We start from the raw sequence: 16,453 nt of genomic DNA on the forward strand, positions 1-16,453 counted from the left end.
GGAGAGTATTATGGAAAAAGTGGTGATGCTTGTCAACACCTTGGGTCTTTTGCCAAGTTCTTACAGGAACATGGGATAGCTCCACAGACCACAGTATTCTATACCTGGAACTTAGCAGAACAGGGTTGCCGAAAGAAGAAATAGTACCCTGAAAGACATGGTAAGGTCAATGATGAGTAATTCTAGTTTGCTAGAATTTTTATAGGGTGAGGCATTTAAAACTTCCACTCACATTCTCAACAGAGTACCAAGCAAGTCAGTTAGGAAGAGCCCATTTGAACTCTGGACTAGGAGAAAACCTAGCCTTAGACATCTTCGTGTTTGGAGATGTCAAACAGAAGCCAAGCTCTTTAACCCTAATGAGAAGGTTTTTGACCCCAAGACAGTTGTTATTTATGGGGTATTCGGAGAGGTCTAAGGGTTATAGGTTCTACAATCCAGGCTCAGGAAAAAGGATTGTTGAGACTACCCATGCAAAGTTTCTTGAGTGTGAGGGTGAGATGTCTGTCTATCGCAACCTGGTTTTTGAGGAGCCGTGTCCTGGGAGTTCTAGAGAGACTGGGATGTCATTTTCTAGACCTGTTGGCATTGTTTTACCTGTTGTAGCACCGTCTGAGGTAATTGTGGATGACACCATTCCTGCAGTTGATAGTTTGCCCGTTGAAGAGATTGTTGTAGATTCAGGGGCTAAGGCACCTATTCCTATTGCTTCTGCTGCTGATACTGAGCCTTTGAGGAGATTTATCAGAGCCCGCAAGTCTACCCTGAATTCAGATTATGTCAGTTATCTGAATGAGCGCGATTTTGATATTGGATAAGAGGAAGATCCAGTTACTTTTCTTCAGGCAACCAACCATAGACACTCTGATAAATGGTTGGAAGCTATGAAGGATGAGCTGTTGTCTATGCAGAGAAATGGTGTTTGGGAATTGGTTGAGATTCCTTAGGGATGTAAGGCTGTTGCATCAAAGTGGATTTTCAAGACCAAGATTGACTCTCAGGGGAAGATAGAAAGCTACAAGGTTAGACTAGTAGCGAAAGGTTTCACTCAGGGAGAAGGCATTGACTATAAGGAAACCTTTTCTCTTGTTTCTTCGAAGGATTCATTCAGAATCATCATGGCCATTGTAACTCACTTTGACCTTAAGTTACATCAGATGGATGTAAAGACTACTTTTCTGAATGGGGATTTGGCTGAGGAAGTCTATATGAGGCAGCCAAAAAACTTTGAAGAAGAGGGGAAGGAACACTTGATGTGTAGACTGAAGAAGTCTCTCTACGGATTGAAACAAGCTTCTAGGCAATGGTACTTGAAGTTCGATGAGGTTGTATCTTCTTTTGGTTTTACTAAAAATTTCATTGATAACTGTATATATCTGAAGGTCAGTGGGAGCAGGTTCATCTTCTTGGCACTATATGTTGATAACATTCTACTGGCAAGCAATTATATGACGCTGCTACTAGAGACTAAGAGTTTTCTTTCAGAAAATTTTGAGATGAAGGACATGGGTGAGAATACTTATGTTCTTGGGATTGAGATTTGTTGCGACAGACGACGAGGACTTTTTGGTCTGTCCCAGCATGCATACATTGATAGAGTTCTGAAGAGATTCAACATGTCCCAGTGTTCAGGGAGTGATGCACCCATTAAAAAAAGGGGGCAAGTTGAATAAGGAACTCCATGAAGGATAAGCCTTATGCTTCTGCTGTTGGGAGCTTGATGTATGCACTGGTCTACACCCATCCAGATATTGCTTTCGTAGTTGGTGTTCTTGGGAGGTTCCAGTCAGATCCAGGATTGACACACTGAACTGCTGCCAAGGAGGTAATGCGTTACTTGTAGAGGACAAAGGACTTTAAGCTGGTTTTTCGCAGGAGCGAGAATCTCGAGGTGGTTGGCTATTCTGATTCAAATTATAGTGGATGCACTGATGACATAAAGTCCACTTTTGGCTACATCTTTTTTATGGGAGGTGGAGCTATTTCTTGGAAGAGTGTCAAGCAGACCATCATTGTTTCATCCACTATGTAGGCTGAGTTTGTGGCTCTTTTTGAAGCAACAAAGCAAGTTGTGTAGTTGAGGAATTTCATTTCTGAACTGAAGGTTGTCGATTCAATCTCTAGGCCTTTGAGAGTATGGTGTGATAACACCTCGGCGGTTTACTTCTCCAAGAACAACAAGAAGACAAGTAACTCAAAGCATATTGAGATCAAGTATCTTCTTGTCAGTGAGAAAGTCTATAGCAAAGAGGTTGAGGTTGAGCATCTCTCGACGAAAAAGATGGTGGCTGATCTGCTCACCAAGGCTCTTGCTGTGGGAGTCTTCAGGGGACATGTGTCTAGCATGGGTGTTGTAGACTCTTTTGATGTATTTGGTTAGTGGGAGTTTTGTACCCATATGCCTTTTTTAGTGGGAGTTTTGTAACCATGGTTCAAGCTCTATTTATGACTCAGTTTGAATTATTTTATTTTCACTCTGTATAGGCTATTCAATTGATTATTTATATGATTGCTAGTCTTTGAGTGAATTATTTGTTTCTGACATGTCATGGTTTATAGCGGTATTTAGCCAAAGTTCATAGGCAGTATTTATGCCAAAGTTTATGACGGTTAGCCATGGGCGGTATGCCAGAGTCTAGTATTAACCAAAGTCATAGGCGGTTTGCCAAAGTTATGGGCAGTTTGCCAAAGTAATGGTTAATATCAAAGTTCACTATCTGTGAGGTTTTCAAGATAGTTTGATCTCCGATCAGGAACGGACCTACAAGGAAAGAATACTACATGTGATCAGAAATTGTGTTCATTACCTTGCCTATATCCCAATGAGATTTGTATTAACAAGTTGGTTGCATTCGTGATAGTCAGATAGTGATATACCATTTGTTGAGGCATATTTTCTGCTGATATTCGTTGTGAGCAGCTTATTAGTGATATCAAAGATGTTACAAGTGATGAAATAATATGGGGATTTATTATGGCCTATACCAATAAAGAGATATAGTTATAATAATTTGACCTAAGTGGGAGATTGTTGGGTTTTGGACCCAATTATTATGACTTGATTTATAAAGGGGATTTAATCCAGATTGTCCATTATGGGGATGGATTATGTCTGGGGTTTATTTATAGTAACCCTAGGTCCCTGTCATCTCCCAATTTCAATTTTGTGACTTTACTCATGGAGTTACAGAGGGATAATATTGTTTGGGAAAGACGGGTGTAATCTAGGACGGGTCAGAGCGTGTGGCTGTTAATCACAAGGTAAAGCTTGGAACTACTGCAAATGTTTAGAGAGGTATGAATATAATTCCATCCCTATTATTATTCTGTTCACTGTATTCTAGCCATGTGAAGCATAGATCATGATAATGATTTAGATCCAACACACTTCACTAATATAGGAAAAATTACAACACACACCTCTCACTCAAAACACTACGGGACCCACTCAACAAGGAAGCTCTCACTTATAGTATAACTTTTGCAACTCCCTAATTAGAAGAGATACAAAGATAATTCCTACTAGTGGAAACCCAACCCAACTCAAGAACACTTTTTATTATATGTTTGAGTTCTACCATTCTTGGTTCACTTTTATACCTTAAACACCTCTCCCTCCCTCTATTTATAAAAGAAGGAGAGGGGAGAAACAAATTTGTTCAGCCCCTCCATTTTTAACCTGCGTCAATGTCGTAGTCACCTCACTCTCCCTATTTTCCAATTCAAACAACGGGGTTGGTGAAGGGTTGTGTTGATCATAGCATTACACCTTCTTTTCTCCATTCTTCAAATTATTTTCTTTATTAATTGCATTGAATACAATCTGCAGCCACCGACCCAAAGCTACAGGTAATAGTGAGGTGAGTTTCATTTTTACTATTATGTTTGACTTATTGTGTTGTCGATAATATTTATCACATTCTCCCACTTGAAGATTACTTTTGAAAATAGTTTTCACAACTCCAAATTGTCCAAATGTCCCCTCTGATATCAACTATGGCGAAAAATCGTCCCCCACTAATCGGCACTACAAAATCAAAGTATGTAATAAAGACAATCACACAAAAGTAAGAGATGCAAAGACACATGATTTGCGTGGTTCGACACGGTGATCAACGTCCAAGGGGCAATCATGCCGAACTCACTTCACTAATATACAGAAAATTACAACACACACACATCTCACTCACAACACTATGGGATCCACTCAACAAGGAAACTCTCACTTACAGTATAACTTTCGCAACTCCCTAATTAAAAGAGATACAAAGATAATTCCTACTAGTGGAAACCCAACCCAACTCAAGAACACTTCTTTGTTATATGTTTGGGTTCTACCACTCTTGGTTCTCTTCGATGTCTTCAACACCTCTCCCTCCCTCTATTTATAGAAGAAGGAGAGGGGAGAAACAAATCTGTTCAACTCCTCCATTTTACACCTGCGTCAATGTCGTAGTCGCCTCAATCTCCCAATTTTTCAATTCATACAAGGGGGTCGGTGAAGGGTTGTGTGATACCATTACACCCTCTTTTCTCCATTCTTCAAATTGTCATCTTCTTCATTAATTGTATTGAATGCAATCTACAGCCACCGACCCAAAGCTACAGGTAATAGTAAGGTGAGTTTCATTTTTACTATTGTGTTTGACTTATTGTGTTGCCGACAACATTTATCACACCTCTCACACCAATTTTATGCTTTTGACATCAATTTTTTTTTGGTCCATCTTCTATTGAGAACCCATAGGCCCCTAGGGGATGGTGTCTCAACTCAATGAAGGGCGTCCAGGGGTGGAGGGTGTGGGGAAGTTGGGAGAGGAAAAAGGGAGGGGGGAATAACAGGATATACACATCCGATGGGAGGAGGAGAGTCAAACATGTGACCTTTCACTAAACTTAGGCTAGCCCCTTACTGCACTAGTAGCCACGACAGAATCTTAAACCATGAAAGTGGCTGATATATCAAGGGTTTCATTCCAAAAAGGTACTTTTTCGTGACTCCAACCCGACCGACACCAATACCGTATCTGATACCAATTACTAAATCCTTAATCCACAAGCAGCCTGCCATCACATTGGTAAGGTTCAAGCCAACAAAATTAAAAAAGAAAAGAAAAAAAAAAAAAGAGTTTAAATTCAGAGAAATTTACAAGAATACCACTAATACTGAAATAGCATTTTTTTGTGATTTTCTAAAACTTGAAATCATTTTTAAACCAGTCACATACTTGTTTCATTTTATAATTGTGCTACTGGACCAATAAGATGGTTGTAGGTCCTCTTCCATCAGACTACCACGAAGCAAATGATTATAAATTTAAATGTCTTGTAAATTTAAATATCTTGCCAAATCACTCACTGCTTGGCTTAAATTCTTATTCGAGAATTCTTTATCTTGTGGTTGTGATTTTTCCGCCTTGGCTGGAGCAACTCATTCTGACCCGGAATTTCTGTATTTTCTTCCAACTTGCTTCACCAAAACCATGTGAGAGAGTGAGAGACGCTCATTGTTTTCTTTGTTGCAATGTTTTGTTTGAGTGAGAGAGTTCTCCCATCTTTATAACAGGTTAGGAGTGTTTTTAGGTGAAATTACATGGATACCCATACTTGGAGCTGTTATGAGCCACGTGCATTTTAAAGTCTAGCGCGAAATAGATTGGGAGCAATTTCAAAATTGAAAGAGCTCCTCAGCTGTTTCAAAATGTATGTTTCATTTGATTTCTATTTCATTGAAATAAGGTGCAAAAATCAAACCAAATAAGGCCTAAATGTCTTTTATATATATATATATATATATATATATATATATATATATAATCTGGCCTAGATGTCACTACCCTTTAAGATATTTTTTTTTGGATTTATAATATAAAGATGAACGAGCAAACATGCATTCCAATCTGATTCCTTTGTCTTTTAATGCACACTCACTAGGGGTATAAATGAATAGCCGAATTTCGTTTTCGAATTCGTGTCCGTATTCGTTTAGCATTATCCAAATCTGTCCGAAAGCTAAACAGATGCGGATATGGATAGGCTATAGCTATCCGAAAAGCTATATTTACATGTAAACGGATAAAATATCCGATCCATATCCGTGTTCGTATCCGTTGAGCACTATCCGAATCCGTCCGAAAGCCACTCGGATGTGGATGCTGGTATAGCACTATCCGAACCGAATCCAATCCGTTTATATCCCTAACACTCACATCTAAAAAATAACCATTAATTCTCCATAACCAAAATCAAACTCTCTAACTCATTCTTCTTCTCCTGTTCTCAACATCGAAAGTCAAAATCCTATAATTATATTAGGATGGGATGGCTGAAGCCATGGGTACTGTGACAAACCCAGCACAAGATTCCTACAATAGATTTTTCCATTAATGAAGACTTGAAACCTGGAAGAAATAGTGAGGGAACAGGATCGAAAGGCACTGGAAGAGTATGGTTGTTTTGTGATATTCATGAATGATGAAGTCCCTTTAGAGCTTCATGAAGCTATATTTGCTGCAGCAGAAGAGCTGTTCGATCTTCCTACATTCGTTCATCATGAGACCTTGTGCATCGATGAAGCAAGCACCAGTCCTTGAAAAAGCTCAAAGCTTCACAGATCTCATGTGGCCTGACGGGAATTCTTCTTTTTGGTATTCCTACTTACTTTCTCTCTTTCTCTATCATCTCTTCTTCATTTCAAATATTTTTTGGTGGCATCACATGAGGAACCAACTTAACATGATCATACCCTTGTGGGACAAAGGCACCCTGACACAAGAGCGTACGAAAGTACTGTCCTAACCTTCATGATTTAAAAAACATGCATGTATTTTGATGCTTTTACGTGCGCGCCTATGCAGACGCTACTACATAACCAGACAATGATAACTTGCCCTACTAACTTATACCCTACTTTTATATAACAATGGGAAAAAAAAGAACCTTGAAAGACAATGTGGTGCTCGCGCTCAATCATAAAGACAAAAGAGCATGAAATGACTATCTCACTCCCTATGAATGATGGAAATTCTACCTCTATTGAGGCTTCTGCAACCGCTCCCATTGACTCTGCACGGGCGCAGGGGCCACACTTGTTGCCTTTCAGGAAACCCTCTAGCTCCCATAAACATTTTTCTTAGTTATGGAAAACACAAAGTATTGAAATAGGCGTGGTCCATGTTAGCCCAACCCAAATTCAGGCTGGGCAAGTGGGCTAGGAAATCCCAGCTCAAGTCAAGTTGGCTATGGTCTGGCCTAGGGTAGGGATGGGTGCATTTAAGACCTCAGCCCAGCTTGCGCAAGTTGCACCCCTAGCTGAAATTATGTTGAAATGTCAACATTTTAGGAGAACAACGGTTCAAATTTCTCACCGTTTGACTAGGCATAGGCCTAGCAGAATAATATAGGTGGGCCTGCCTTTGCTGTCAAGGGTGCAAGTAACCCATTTACCCACCTTACACAACCCTCATATAAAAGGGACTGTGGAAAATTTTACACAGTTTTTTTTTTTGTTTTTTTGGGAAGAAAAATTTTTACACAGTTTCACCCATACGATCTAGTAGGCTAAGGGTAAGGCATTTATTCGTTCACACTTTATTCGTGTACCCATCTTAATTATAGCGGCATATACCAATCACATGTTGGATACATAAGAGCAAAAATGTCCTTTTCAAAGGGGGGAGAAAAGAAGATGACACAAGTTGGGCATCCTAGTTGCGGGCCATTTCCTCTATAGATCTATTTAGAATTTGACACAATCTTTAATTGTCCTATGTTTTATTCCTAAATAAAGTAGATAGGTTTGTTGATAAATTCAAGGCTCAGTTAGTTGCAAAAGGATTTATCCAAAATGGTGGAATAGACAATCAAGAAACTTATTTACTGGTAGCAAAATTTACCTCTATAAGATTAATATTGGCATTTGTCGCACATCTAGACTTAGAATTATTCCAGATGGATGTGAAAACTGATTTCCTAAATGGCAAATTAGAATAAACCATTTACATGCGATAACTTGAAGGTTTTCAATTAATGGGACAGGAAGATAATGTATGTAGACTTAAAAAGTCTTTGTACGGATTAAAGCAGTCCTCACGTCAGTGGTATTTAATATTCCATAAAATGATTCTTAAATTAGGTTTTGAAGCTAACAAATTGGATAATTGTGTATATATCTTGAAAAGTGAGAGTAGTTTTACTATTTTCTCATTGTATGCTGATGACATACTGTTAGCTAGAAATGACTTAGACATGCTGAACAGAACCAAGTATGAACTTAGTAACATATATGGGAGAAGCATCATATATCTTAGGAATTTAGATCTTGAGAGATAGAACACAACGAAGGTTGTGTTTGAGTCAAGAAAAATACTTGAACTCTATGTTAAAAAGATTCGAAAAACAAAATTCCAATCCCTCATCAACACCAATTGTGTTAGGAAAGACTTTGTCAAAGAGTCAATGTCCTAAGAAGGGCAGGAAAAGTTAAATGTACTTTATGCTCAGGCAGTAAGTAGTTTGATGTACGCTATGTTGTGTACGCGATCGAATTTGGCCTATCCAGTCGGTTTGGTAAGTAGATACCAAAGTAATCCTGGCTTTGCCCATTAGGAAGCAGTGAAAAGGATTATGAAATACATCAAAGGAACTAAACACTTGAAATTGTGTTCCTAAGCGAAAAAGCTTGAGATCATTGGATACTCAGATGCTGACTTCAGAGGTGATAGAGATGATTGTAATTCTACCTCTGGTCATGTGTTTATATATGGAGCTGCAGCTGTTTCTTGGGGGAGCAAGAAACAATGGTGTGTTACGAGACACACACAGGAAGTTGAGTATATTGCTTGTAGTATGGTGATTACTCATGCAATCTGGATAAGAAGGTTCTTAATGGAATTTAAGCTGGATCTTGTAAATGGTCCAGTGGAAATTTTCTGTGATAATCAGGCGACAATAAGCCTGATACACAGTGGTGCAAATAGCTCAAAGGAAAAACATGCAGAAATACAGTATCACTATATATGAGATATAATAGAAAATGGTGAAATTAAAGTAACCTATATACCTACAAGCAATACGGTAGCCGACCCCCTTACAAAGGGAGTTCGTGCGGAAGCCTATATTAAACATGTAAATTTAATGGGACTTAGAGCAATTTAAGTCTGGAATTAGAACTGATGTTCAGAATATTTATGGGACTTAGAGCAATCTAAGTCCGAAACAGAAATTTAACATTCCTCGTTATGACAATGAAAATCTTATAAAGATTGTTCCTGAAAATGGGAACGGAAAAGAAGATTTCATGACTAATGTTTCTGGAAATGGAATCATGAAAAATGGATTCGGCTTACATGGCCAAGTGGGAGATGTTGGTGATGTGGCCATATGGCCTCATCCATATCCATAGTATAACGAAGATAAGAGGTATGTGCGATTCCGTGTTTACAATAAGAGCTTTTAATCTCCTATGGCTCTTTTGTCTCCTAAACCAACTATATGTAGATCGAAGGGGTTGGGAGATGGAAAACTACAACAAAAGGTGAAAGTATTCACAGAGGAGCCCTACTCTCTAGCCGGTGATTTACAAATTCTCAGTCATTGAAACCCAATAGTAGATGCCTTGGATAGAAAGGCATTATTCGTCATGTGTAGGACAGAGTGGTCACATTCCATTCTGTGGCTCTCTAGACTTTGTGAGTCAGAAGCCTTAGGTTGTACACATGATTATCATCATCAGTAAATTCTCTTTCAACCAAAAAAAATATATTACTTTCTCTGAGTTAATTTTGAGTTACTTTTCTTTGCTTATTTAATATATATATTTTTTTGGTATAATTTTTGTTTATTTAATTTGAACTTCTTTCTTGGTCAGTGAAATTGTGCATTCCTTCTCCAAGAGGGTGATGGAGTTGGAACAAATAGTGACGAGGATGACATTTGAGAGTTTTGGTGTAGAGGAGTACCACCACTCATTCATTAAATCAACAAATTACATTCTTCGATTCATAAAATACCCTGGAACACAAACAAATGAATGTAAAGTTGGGATTGGAACTCATACAAACAAGAATTTGTTAACAATAATTCATCAAAATCAGGTTATGGATTGGAGGTACAGACACAAGGGAATGGATTAAAGTCAAACGTTCACCATCATCCTTCATTGTCTTTGTTGGTGATGCATTCATGGTTAGTATTAATTAATTAATTAATAGCCATTAAATTAAAAAAGTATTAATTTGTTATGTAAAACTCATGATAATTTTCAAGTTTTGCATGTTTGATTCTGTTTAGGCATGGAGTAATGACCGATTACATTGTCCTCGACACTGAGTCATGATTAGTGGCTCTGATTCGAGGTACTCTGTTGGACTCTTTTCAGTAGGGAAGGGCATAATACAAAGCCCAGAAGAGTTAGTTGATGAAGAACATCCCTTATTGTTTAACCCATTTGATAATTTGGGATTAATTAGTTTCTACCAAACAAAGGAAAGTCACAAAGCTGAATCTACCATCAAGGCTTATTGTGGCGCCCTCTAGATGGCATGATGGAGGAATGGTCATGGTCCATGGAGAGAGAGTTCAATGTTTGGGTGCTAAACTTTATTTAACTATATCTTTGAATTATGTTTCCTTTTTTCTCTTCCTGAGTTGTGAACTATGTTTGTTATTATGATCCATATCACCAAAGTTGGACTATAAGACTGCTAAATTCTATTTTTGGCCCTCCGCAATATGATTTCAATTTTCCAACATGAGCGACAAAATGTGTAATTTTGTCAGAATTTTCTGACGTGGGCTACTGAGATGGAAAAAGAAAATTTTACACCTTCTCCCCTCCACTATAGAGAATTGGTGGCACCTGCAGAGGAAGAAGAGGGACATAGTCTGTAGAAGTGTGGAGCGTAAAAGACCACCCTACAGGAGGTCTTGGGTTCAGGTCTACTGGTTCTCATCTTCCCTCCCTCCCCATAGAGTAGCCGTTTAGTGTTTGTGACCAACCTATACTAACAATGCACAAAAATTCTCACTAAAATTCTTAAATTGTCCCTAACTTAAAGTAGGATTCTTAGAGTCTTGTAAAAGAGAGAAGGTATAGCTTTCTCTAAGCAAGTGGCATTAAGGAGCGCACTCATAAGGTGCGATTGAACAGGTCATACAGAGGTGGGCAGCGAGGTTATTCCATGTAAGGAGTGAGATAGAGAGAGGATGCTAGTGTACCCTCTTTAGGTGGCTCAAAAAACCTTTCCCCAAGAGAGTAAGGATTTCCAAAATTTCAAAGTATCAAATACCTTTTTTTTTTTTTTTTTCTCTTTTTTGGTAAATTATCAAATAGGGCTTGATGGGTAGAGATGTAAACTGATCGAATTTGGTCGGATAGTGGCATTATCATATTCATATCCATTTATATCCGGACGGATTCGGATAATATCCTATCGGTTTTCGGACGGATTCGGATAGTTTCCGGATAGTATTTTTTTTAATACGGATTCTCCTAAATTGATATGAACGCAGATTGAATACAAATTTTCGACTATCCGTTGACATATTTACCATTTTAATGATGAAGGTTAGGGTTGAGTATTGTGTTAGAAAAGGAAACTAAATGGGTGAATATTGGATATTCAACCCAATATTGGATTCCTTTAGCAGTGTAGATCTTTCCTCATTGGGAAAGATTGGATGGGAAGATAATTGAGTCACAATAGGAAACTCAATATATCACACCCATGTGAGCCAGCCTTTGGGATTGTGTGAGGTGCAAATATATATTATTTGTGGGATTGCAAATTCACACAAGAGATACACAAGGACCCAAAACCGTGTAGCTGCCTCTCCCTCTCCAAAATCCGTTTTTCTCCCTCTTTCTCTCTTGGTGTTTGATCCTAGAGGAAGTCCAAGGTCTTGTGTTCCTTGGTGGTGTGGAGGAGATACCTTGATCATGTGGGGAATGCAAAGCTTGCGTGGTGCGTGGAACAATTGCGAAAGGGCTATCATCGACTGGAGGTCTTGCATTTGTGAGGCTTTAGGTAATGATCAATCCCTGTATTATTCTGTTATTGAATGATTTCTCCCATCGATATCATGATCTTGTATCCGCTTTTGCTGGATTGCACTTTGTATGCTAACAGTGGCATCAGAGCCTCGTTATCGATGGGGTTGTTTTCTCTTCTCCATTATACATGTGATGCTCTAAAAAAAATTTATTCAGTTTTTATTATCAAAAAAAAAAAAAAATTGGGATTGAGATGCATGGGAGGGAGGGGCCGCGGGCTTGCTGCCCAGCGCGCGCCCCACCAACCACATGCACCCCAACCCCCCTCTCTTACCTAGGCCTGCCCCCCTTGTTGCGCGCTATGGCTGCCTGCCGCGTGCGCGGTCTGGCAGCTTGCCGTGTGCGATGGTGCTTGTGTGCCTTTATGCACTCTACGCATGCGATCTTCCCTCCTTTATGCTTTTCCTTTGGCTACCTTGAGTAGCAGTGTTTCAAAAAAAAAAAAAAAAAATTTAATTAAATATTCTCGTTTGCTTATTGAAGGGAGATCATTTGGAGAAGATGGGTGGAGAGATTTATTCCTTCACCCACCTTCCCCAATAGGCATAATGGCTTATCATAATTTTATTTTAAGCATGCATGTGATTATATTATGGGGGCATGTGACATAACCATTGTGGCATAAGTTGTCATGGCAATGGCTATGTGATGCACATGATCATTATGACATTGGTTGTCATGGTAATGGTCATGTGATCATTATGACCATTACCATGACAACCAATGTCATAATGATCATGTGATGCACATAATCATTATGACATAAGTTGTCATGGTAATGGTTATATGATGGGTGCATTGGATGCATATGATCATAATGACTTGGATTGTCATAGTAATGAAAATTTTATGTGTTTTTGGTATTTTTCACATAAAATATTAGAATATTAATTTTTGAGCTTCATTTATGTAATGAGGACCATGGTTATGAGATTTAAAAATTACATGCATTAGATGAATGTGTGTGCTAGGCATGGCATGGATGTGGTTTTATATGTAATTCCTTTTTTATCCTCCAAGCAGTCCAATTTTGGTGGACTGGTTTCCTATTATGAAATTTTATTTATTTGGAAAGGGTTGTAATAATTTTTGAATTAGTTTAAAATTATTTATTGTAACCGCTTGGAGATCGTGTTGAGATAGGAATCGTGTTTTTGGATCGTGGATCAAGGATCTTACTAGTTCGTTGGAGAGAAGATTGAAGGAAGGACTTGCTCACTTGAAGTGTCCAAGTTTATTGTAGTTTTGGAATTTTTTTTCCTGTAATAAATAGTTGCATATGCATTATCACATAATTATTGCCATGTGTGGGAGTAACATATGAGGCTATGATTGCTCCCATCCATCTTAATCAAAGTGAATTTATAAAGAATATGAACTCATGTTGATTAAAGATGCTATCCCAAAACCAATGGTGTTTATATTTTTCCGTGGATGGATGTGCTATTATGCTTATACATTGGATGTATGATTGTGGTTTTTATGCGTTCCCGCTATCTCTCAATTTTAATACAAGTGTGATATGAGAAACCCTGGTTGGTGGGATTCTCATGGCCTCCCTTAGTTGGTAAGTGTAGAAATTTCATCGATCTACCTTTATAGATGCCGATAGGATAATATTCGGATAGGTTGATGAAATTGTCTACACTCATCTCACATGTGATAGGTAGAGAATGTGGTCAGTGGTATATACACTATGATAGAAAGCATTAACCCACAAACACCATAGTTCCCTCCAAAATTAAGGGTAAACACTTGACTTGAGTGTGTGTCAGCCGATAGGAATGGGCATGACACTTAGGTGGCCAAATCACATTGGAAGTCTAAGTGACAGATATAATACTCCACCCAACCAACATGCGAATGATGAACTCCGATAGGCTAAGTCAGGAGCATAAGGGTTGATGGTTTTCCAATTCATGCCCTATAAGCTAGAGGGAAGCTTAAGGTGTGATTGACCATTGATTGTTCTTACCCCAGTTATTTCAATGGTTGTAGATCATGCTAATTGTTAATTTTTGTACATCATGTAGATTTAAAAATATCAACCCAAATCAATTATGTCGCCCTTATTAAAGATCATATTTTGACCGGCCCAAACTATGTTGAATGGAGGAGGAACATCACGTTACTCCTGTCTGCAGAAAGTCTAATGTCTGTCCTGGATGAAGAAAAGCCTGAATTCCCCAATGAGAAAAACCCTGAATCTAAGTCGGCCTATGAGTTATTTTGACAGAAAAACTCTAAGGCCAAACTCCTCGTGTTGAGTTCTCTGGAAAAGACCATTGCTGATTCGGTCATAGATCTGTACTTGACCAAGGACATGATGGAGGAGTTGAAGGAGATGTATGGGAGAGAAGAAAGACATACCCATCATCAACTGGTGACACTCCTCCATAGCATGAAGATGGCTCAAGGAACTCCGGTTATAGATCATGTGATGAAAATGCAGAACTTGTTCCAAAAACTAGAGAACCTTGGGACATCCTTCAAGCTGAATTATAAGACGGATGTCATCTTCTACTCTTTGCCTTAGGAGATCTATGGATCGTTTATTGTTAATTATAACATGAATAAACTCTCCGTCGAACTTCCTGAGCTGGACAACATGTTCCAAGAGGTGGAAGCTGCATCTAAGAAGCAGAAAGTGGAGGTTTTGACTACAGAGGACGAGTCTTCTTCCTCCAAGCCCAAGGGTAAGAAGAAGAAGAAGAAGAAGGCTGACAAGGGCAAAAACCCTAAGGTTGGTGGCAAGGGAATTTAGAAGAACAAGGGCAAGGGGACTTGTTTCTATTGTAAGAAGGACGAACATTGGAAGAAGGAATGTCGTGCTTTCCTGACTGCTCAGAAAAAAAAGCAGAAAAAATAGGAAGAAGGTATTTCTGAAACCTTAGTCCTTTATGAGTCTAATTTGTTAGAGGAACCTACTAACACATGGTTGGTGGACTCGGGGTCTACCGCCCATATTTGCAACTTGTTGCAGGGGTTCAAGCTGATAAGAAGGCTGAGTAAGGAAGAAGTTCGTTTGAGAACGGGTACGGGTGCTGAGGCCACTGGAGATTTCACTTTATTTTTTAGTAGTAGTACTTTAATTTTGAGAGATTGTTTTTATGTCCCCCTATTTAGGAGGAACATTGTTTCTGTTAGTAGGCTAGTAAAGGATAGTTATACTTTTTTTTTTTGTGATAAGTTAAAAATTCGGTTTAAAAATTCTTTTGTTACTACTGGTCTACTGGATAACGGATTATATCTCTTAAAATCGGTACTAGAGGTAAATGAGATCTCCAATAATTCTATAAAAAGAAAATCAACCCAAGATAATTCAACATATCTTTGGCACTTGAGGTTAGGTCATATTGGAGTAGAAAGGATAAACAGGTTGGTGAAGGATGGACCTTTGGATTCATTAAAGGTAGAACCTTATCCAACCTGTGAGTCATGTCTATAAGGAAAGATGACCAAGAAACCCTTCTCTAACAAGGGAAGAAGAGCCGAAGCTGTGTTGGAATTGATACACTCTGATGTGTGTGGACCCATTAACATTCAATCAAGGTATGGTTACGAATACTTCGTAACCTTCACTGATGATTACTCTCGTTATGGTTACATATACTTGATGCACTGCAAGTCGGAAACCTTTGACAAATTCAAGGAATTCCGAGCGGAGGTTGAAAAACAATTGAGTAATTGCATCAAGTGCCTCTGATCAGATCGAGGATAGTACTTATCAGATGAGTTCAGGGACTATCTGAAAGAAGCTGGGATTATATCTCAGTTGACTGCCCCGGGGACACCTCAACAGAATAGAGTTTCAGAAAGGAGGAACCAGACCTTGTTAGACATGGTTCGATCCATGTTGAGTTATTCAGAACTGCCATTGAATTTTTGGGGTTTCGCACTGAAAACTGTCATATATATACTGAACAAGGTACCAATAAAGTCTGTGACCAAAACACCTTTTGAATTGTGGTATCGGCGCAAGTCTAGTCTCCAATATCTTAAGATGTGGGGTTGCATAGCACATGTAAGGAAACAACAGACAGATAAGTTGGAATCCCGAACAGATAGATGTTATTTTTTGGGATACCCTAAGACTACAATAGGCTACTACTTCTATGACCCTGTTAATCAGAAAGTCATAGTTAGTAAGCATGTGACATTTCTGGAGGATGATATGATCTCACCAAGATCAGATCCAGTGGTCATTGAAGAAGTATCTAATGACCAAGTGCCCTCTGCACCAACAGAAATTTCAGTTGATGTACCCACAGTAGAACAACAACCTCAAGAGCCTAGGAGGAGTGGGAGGTCTATCAGACCACTAACTCATTTGAACCTTCTCATTGAGGAGGATCAAAAGGTGGAAGAATTCCACATGGTGTCTGATTGTTCGGACACAGA

The 16,453-nt window shown here is 38.8% G+C and overlaps 1 pseudogene; it reads left to right on the top strand.

Annotated features, from left to right (window-relative positions):
• The first annotated feature begins 1,681 nt into the window (after positions 1-1,681).
• Positions 1,682-10,623, top strand: LOC122655206 (annotated as a pseudogene).
• Positions 10,624-16,453: the final 5,830 nt, after the last annotated feature.

This window comes from Telopea speciosissima, chromosome 3 (assembly GCF_018873765.1).
Source record: "Telopea speciosissima isolate NSW1024214 ecotype Mountain lineage chromosome 3, Tspe_v1, whole genome shotgun sequence".
In the NCBI taxonomy this organism is placed as follows: domain Eukaryota; kingdom Viridiplantae; phylum Streptophyta; class Magnoliopsida; order Proteales; family Proteaceae; genus Telopea; species Telopea speciosissima.